Source organism: Colobus angolensis, unplaced genomic scaffold (genome assembly GCF_000951035.1).
Source record: "Colobus angolensis palliatus isolate OR3802 unplaced genomic scaffold, Cang.pa_1.0 Scaffold80, whole genome shotgun sequence".
NCBI lineage: Eukaryota > Metazoa > Chordata > Mammalia > Primates > Cercopithecidae > Colobus > Colobus angolensis.
This window is the reverse complement of record NW_012121821.1, coordinates 2,207,086-2,214,231: the sequence shown is the minus strand read 5'-3', so window position 1 is coordinate 2,214,231 and position 7,146 is coordinate 2,207,086. Positions and strand designations below refer to the sequence as shown.

The 7,146-nt window shown below is 39.7% G+C and overlaps 1 pseudogene; it reads left to right on the top strand.

Moving 5' to 3' along the window:
- The first annotated feature begins 5,468 nt into the window (after nucleotides 1-5,468).
- Nucleotides 5,469-6,462, top strand: LOC105502636 (annotated as a pseudogene).
- Nucleotides 6,463-7,146: the final 684 nt, after the last annotated feature.

Below are 7,146 nucleotides of genomic sequence, written 5' to 3'. Positions count from 1 at the left end.
TGATGTGCCGACAGCTCTGACCTCCTACTGGATCATGCCCATAATCCATTCCCAATGTCTATGCAGGAAACTCATCTTTTCTCCTCGAGCATGATATCTTTTTCCTTCCAAGGTAAAACTTCTTTCCCATTTTCAATATCATAAGATATTCTTCTCCCCAGGGAAATCATTTTAAACCTTACAGGTATTTTTACAGTTTTTGTTGTTTGACTCACATATGTCTGTTTTGATTTTAAATTCAATAGGAAAACAATCTGAATGTAGAATACTTCATAACACAGAAAATACTTAAAATTGTACCAAGTTAATATTTTAAAAATATATTTATGTACATACATGTGTAGATGATGATTTTAAGCAATACATCAGGGATCAGATGTCTTTAAACATCTACTTTTGAAATCCTTCTGGTATTCAGAGAAAGCTTGGCCCAAGTTAAAAGACCAGGTGACTAACCAGTGAGCCAAATAAGATCTACAGAGAATACAGGAGGCTTAAAAAAAAAAAAAAAAAAAAAAAAGCCTGTAGTTACAAAAGATGAGTTTTCTAATTTAAATGCAGCCAAAGTTCCCAAGGATGCAAAAAGAAATCCAGCCGGTGTCAGATCCCAAGGTTTTGGGCCTCTGACATTATACATAATTTTTCAGACATGCATCTTAATTACTAGGAAATACTTTAAAAAATAACCAAAACATTACAACAGGTCCGGAGGCATGGGAGGAAAGTCCAAAAACTGAGCAGCACAGTTCTCCAGGGTAGTGACCACATTTCCTCTATTGTTTCATATAGCGGTGTGCATAAGGTTGATGGGCAACAAATAAATTAATAAAACATTCATGACTGGAGGGAGTTTTCATAGAAGACACAAATAATATTTTACAAATACCGACAAGCAAAATGGTACAATTATGTAGTTTGATTCCTTTCAAATACTTGTTGATGTCAGTATAACCAGACATGGCCCACTTCCACGTATTCAGCCTTAGCTGCCTTTAGAGACTACTCAAAATTTAACTAATGCACCGGATTCATAGTTTGCTATATTTGAGCATCAGCATAGTAAGAATTAACAAAACAGAAATGTCTGTTTTTAACATAGCCATTGCACTCCAAGATTTGTTACAAGTCCACATCTGCTATCCGGGTCCTACTTCATACACTTTATTTATGAGAAAAAATATATATAATGCTGAATTTTTAAATCCTTGAAATGCAGACTTGGAAGAGCCTTTAAAGATGTCCTAGTCCTGCCATCCAAGTCCAAATTCCTCCTCATTCAAGTCTAGACACAGAGATTCATAGCTGGCCTGCAGCATCCATACATTTTTGGTCTGCCTAAAGCAAGGGTTGGCAAGCTGTTCCTGTAAAGGGTCAGAAAGTAAATATTTTAGACTGTGTGGACCATACAGTCTTAGTTGCAACTACTTCTCTCTGCCTTTGTAGTATAAAAACAACCACAAACAACACGTAAACAAGTGAGCATGGCTGTGTTCCACTAAAACTCTATTTACAAAAACAGACAGTGGACAAAATTCAGCCAACCTCTGGTCTAAAGAATTTGCTGTCAAGCATGGAGCATCAAGATGGGTGGAAAAAATAGCCTAAATAATGCAAATAAAATACTCATGATGAATATCAGCAAAAACTATCTGTGACTTTTCAGTCCAAAGGACTCAAATTTTTTAAATAAATTGAACTTCTTACTAAATACTTTTGTTGGGCCCTATTAAGTAAAGTTCACCTTCCTCTACTCCATCCCTGGAGCCAACCCAAAGTCGAGATAAAAGAGAGAAGCTTCCAGGCGTGTTGGCTCATACCTGTCATTCACACACTTTGGAAGGCCAAGGCAGGCAGATCACTTGAGGTCAGGAGCTCGAGACCAGCCTAGTCAACATGGTGAAACCCCATTTCCACTAAAAATACAAAAATTAGCCAAGCATGGTGGTGCATGCTACTCAGGAGGCTGAGGCATGAGAATCATTAAAACCAGAGGCACAGGTTTCAGTGAGCCGAGATCACGCCACTGCACTCAAGCCTGGGTGACAGTGAGACTCTGTCTCAAAACAAAAAAAAAAGGAGAGAGAGAGAGAAAGAGAGAGAAGCTAACACATCCAAGCAATCATTTACATGCATTCTGGATATTCTTAAGTGTGATGTTATTTTAAAACAAAATTAAATACACTCTGGTTGATAAGAAAAGAATGTTATAACTTTGTCCTAAGTGGATGGCACCCAATCACATGCAGATAATAGAGGTGATCTGAGAACACTGGATCTGGAAGTAAAGGCAGTGCTCAGATCCACATGGAAGATCACATGTGGAAGCTGATGTTGAAATGAGGGACAGCATGGCTTATTACAAAGCCCATGAGCTGTGGCATCAGAACCATCTGGATTTGGATTGTTTCTGCAATTCAGTAATTCTGAAACACTGGCCATGTTTCTTAATTTTCTTGAGCCTACAGTACATCATATATAAAATGGAGATAATAATATTTATTTCTCAGGATTGTTAGGAGGGCCACATTAGGTAAGTCCTGCAAAGTACCTAGCACAGTGCCTGGCACATAAGAAATACTGACATTTTATACAGAAAGAACAATGACTGCTCTGCTATAAAACTTAGCCAACTCACCACTATTTGGAAAAATCTGCAACCTGGGACAAAAAAAACAAAACAAAACAAAACAAAAAACTAACTTTTATCCATAAAATGGCTTGCTTCTATATTTCCTGAGGAAAATGTCAATTGCTTTCACCTTGCTAAGTAATAGTTACATCAAAAGCTTAGAGAAAGGCATTGAACTTAGCACAGAAGTTACCTGTTTCTCTTACTTTTACTTTTCCTACAACTCTTTGGCTATTCAATGAGGTTTGGAATTAGCCAGAGTTAGCCATTTAAGTTTCCTTTCAGGTGAGAACTCATGACTCAGTAATAGAGATTCCAGAATGTTGTATGCTAACCAGGTCTTCAAGTGATCAGCAAGGAGAGGAAAGTCTTACTTGTTTTCCTTTGAAGGCAGCCCTAAGACCACCCAGGAGCTTATGACGCTCGAGAAAGTAACAGCATGTTTATGTAGGAATGTGAGCTGCATAGAACATGGAACACCTGTACTCTGTGGTCTTCACAGACCCAATTAGCTTCTGGAAAGAATTCAGGGTAGAAATCCTTAATGGGATGCCCCAGAAAGTGCCTCAGTTCTGAACACCGAAATAATTTCTCCAGCTCTGCCTGCTGTGCATAAAATACATTCACTAAAAACTACTTAGTTGCCCAAGGAATATCATATAAGAATCTTTGACATTCATAAAAGAGACTTGATTTATTTATAATGAGAACTTACAGTGTTGTTACAGGAAACCGATTTGGAGCTTAATTGGAGACTTCCAAAATCCAGAGCCATTCAAATAGGGAATCAGCTGTCCTGTTAGGTAGCAAATTCTCCATGATGGAAGTGATGATCTATTAGAGGTATTGTGGAAAGTATCTCTGTCATGGAAGGAAGGAAGAAAGATTTGGCTAAATTGTTTTATTGTTATATATTTATTCAACAAGCATTTTTGAGCATCTGATGTGATCTGGTACTTTTGAAGTTCTGGCACATTGATAAGGGTTAAGAATATAAAGGAAAACATAATGATATTTTTGCCCTTAAAAGACTTAAATATGAGTAGGAAGATAGACAGGATAGCCAATGAATACTGTAGAGCAGAGAGAGCAGAGATGCTACCCTAAAGAGATGCACAAAGGTAGAGCACCTCACCTAGCAGGTAATGGTTAGGGAAGGGTTCCTGGAAGAGCCAACACTGAACCTCAAGGGGTTAAGTAACATAAGTTGGTCAGATGGAAGAAGGAAACAAGAAGCCGTTCCGGGAGAAAGAAACGACATAAACAAAGGCACAAGAGGGTCTATAGGATGTCATTAGTGGTGGATCCCAGAGCTCTGTCATCAACCTGTCCCATTCATTTAGTACAGGGTCCCTAATGAAAATTGTGAATATGAGTCTGAGATAATACATAATGCATTTAAATAGCAAAATTAAGACCCCAAAGAGGACACAGTAGGAATTTAAGAAATAATTGTTGAATCCGTAACTCTTGACAGGGTGATTAGATGGGTGCAGAAATACAGTATATGGGAGAATCGGGCAAATAAAAACCCATGTAAAGAAAGATTTAGTAATCCGAGGTAAATAAGGCAAAGCTGTTAACATGTTAATCTTGGTGATGAGTTCATGAATGTCTGCTATTTCATTTTCTGTATGTTTAAATAGTTCAAAGCACTTGGGATTTTGATAACTATAATACCACAGTAGGATTTTGTTGCCAAAATTCAAATGCAATTTTTGGCTGGTGTAAGGGAAGTCAGAATTCAGAAGGAAAGATGTGTCCGTCTCCTCTATTCCATGTTGACCCGATCCCATGTGCACAGTCTGAACAGTCCAGGAATTTATACTTATGGGCACATGTTCAGCTCTGTTCCGAGAAGAAATACAAGTGAGTAGGGGCTCAAAACTATGTTCTATGAGAAACATTTGAAGGAATGATGGTGCTTCGTGTGGAGCTGACTCAAGAATTCTAATCACTGTCTTCAAAATGCTTTCCTGGAGACAACATGAGACTTGCTGTATGGAGCTCTAGAGGACAGGCCTACAGTGGTGTATGTCGTAAGTGTGTTTAATGGACACTCATTCAATTGGATGAGCTCTGCAAAAATAATCCTATTTTTAGAGAAAAATACAAGTAAGTAGTGTGGGTGGCTCCTTCAGTCATTCTGCTTAATGAGTGTATATGTGCCCCAGAATGAGCGGGAACCAGGAAGCATGAGCTCTCCCATCTCAGGTCCATTTTGCCTCTCAGAACATAAGTATCTCCCCAGTCTGAGTGTAATTCTAGCTTTGTAAAATTCATATTTTTTAAAATGCCTCCATCTCCATTATGCAAACCAACTACATTTTCTGCTTTTCAACCAAAGAAACAGTAATCAGTTCCAACATGACAGGAATGCTGGCTAACAAATCATAGGCTAATAATGGCTGGGTTGCTTTCCTGAGGAACTTTCAAGACCATGTTTGGCCATATTCAATTGCTGCCTCATGTGGCTTTAGAACTAAACCTCATGCAAAAGATACAACTTCACAATAAAACCAAATGTTAAAATTGCAGGGAGAACGGTTTTAGCTTAACCCAAGGAAGAATCCTTTAACACCTAACTTCTTTGAGAAATTAAAAGGATTTTCTCTGACATCAAAGATACTTAAACAGAAACTAGATGATATTTTTTCTTTGCAGATGGGACTCAGGGATTTGACAAGAGAGGTTAATCAGACCCAAACTAGTTGATCTCTTATAATCTTGAGGTTCTAAAATTCTGTGAGGCAGCGTTTCCGCGCTACCTACAGAGGGGTCCATACGACGTTGTTCTTAATTTCAGATTCCTGTCATAACTTAAAGAGAAACTTTCACAATGTCTGGAGCCCTTGATATCTTTCAAATGAAGGAGGAGGATGTCCTTAATTTCCTTGCAGTAGGAACCCACTTAGGTGGCACCAACTTTGACTTCCAAATGGAACAGTACATCTATAAAAGGAAAAGTGATGGCATCTACAGCATAAATCTGAAGAGGACTTGGGAGAAGCTTCAGCTGGCAACTCATGCCATTGTTGTCACTGAAAACCCTGCTGATGTCAGTGTCATATCCCCCAGGAATACTGGCCAGAAGGCCATGCTGAAGTTTGCTGCTGCCACTGGAGCCACTCCAATTGCTAACTGCTTCACTCCTTGAACCTTCCTAACCAGATCCAGGAAGACTACTGGGAGCCACAGCTTCTTGTGATTTCTGACCCCAGGACTGACCACCAGTCTCTCAGAGAGGCATCTTGTGTTTACCCACCTGCCATTGCTTTGTGCAACACAGATTCTCCTCTATGCCATGTGGACATTGCCATCACATGCAACGACAAGGGAGCTCCCTCGTGGGTCAGATGTGGTAGATGCTGGCCTGGGAAGTTCTGCCCATGGGCAGCACCATTTCCTGCAACATCCATGGGAGGTCATGTCTAATCTCTATTTCTACAGAGATCCTGAAGAGATCGAAAAAGAAGAGCAGGCTGCTGCTGAAAAGGCTGTGACCAAGAAGGAATTTCAGGGTAAATGGACTGTTCCAGCTCCTGAGTTTACTGCTACTCAGTCTGAAGTTGCAGACTGGTCTGAAGACATGCAGGTACCTTCTGTGCCTATTCAGCATTTCCTACTGAAGACTGGAGCGCTCAGCCTGCCATGGAAGACTGGTCCACAGCTCCCACTGCTCAGGCCACTGAATGGGTAGGAGCAACCACTGAATGGTCTTAAGCTGTTCTTGCACGGACTCTTAAGCAACATGAAAATAAGGTTGGCAGAAAATAAACATCAGTTTCTAAAAAATAAAGAATAAAAATCTGTGATGCAAAGACCAGAGTCATCCTAAGTGGATGGCATAGCTCATATCACATTGTTGCTCTTTCCATCCTTCTTTCTTTAGATTTCTCATTTTCTGATCTTTTGAAAACAACTTGCTCTGTCAAGAAGTATTTTCCAGTTTATCTCAGTTCTAATGTAATAGATGGTGGAGTACTGTAGGCACCCAGGAATGGTAACTGTTGCTGCATTATTAATGATAGCTCCACTAGATTTTAACTTCTTTTTTCTTCATTCACAGCACTAATTTTGCAGGAAACTTTTACTTTTTCCTGTGGCTAAATCTTAGGAACTCAAGATCTCAGTTTAGATGGCTTCTTTAAAAGTGGATATTTAAACGTATGAAATTATTAGGGCCAACAGCAAACTCCCAGTAGAAGGGGAGAGCTCAGAGGTGGAATTACCTACTGGTGAATAAGAAAAATCCAAAACTTAGTGGCTTACAATAAATCTTTTTCTCCATCTCACAGATCTGCAATTTGGGCAAGGCTCAGCAGGGACAGCTCAGCTCAGATGCTGAGAATGACTTCTAGAACCTGGAATCATCGGATGGTTACTCCCACACAGTAAACTTCAGATGACTCCAAGCTCCAGGCTGACCAGAGGGACCACAGCTGAGGTCATCAGCTGGAACACCGACATGTGGTCTCTCTCTTGGCTGCTTGGCTTCCTCACAGCATGGTGACAGG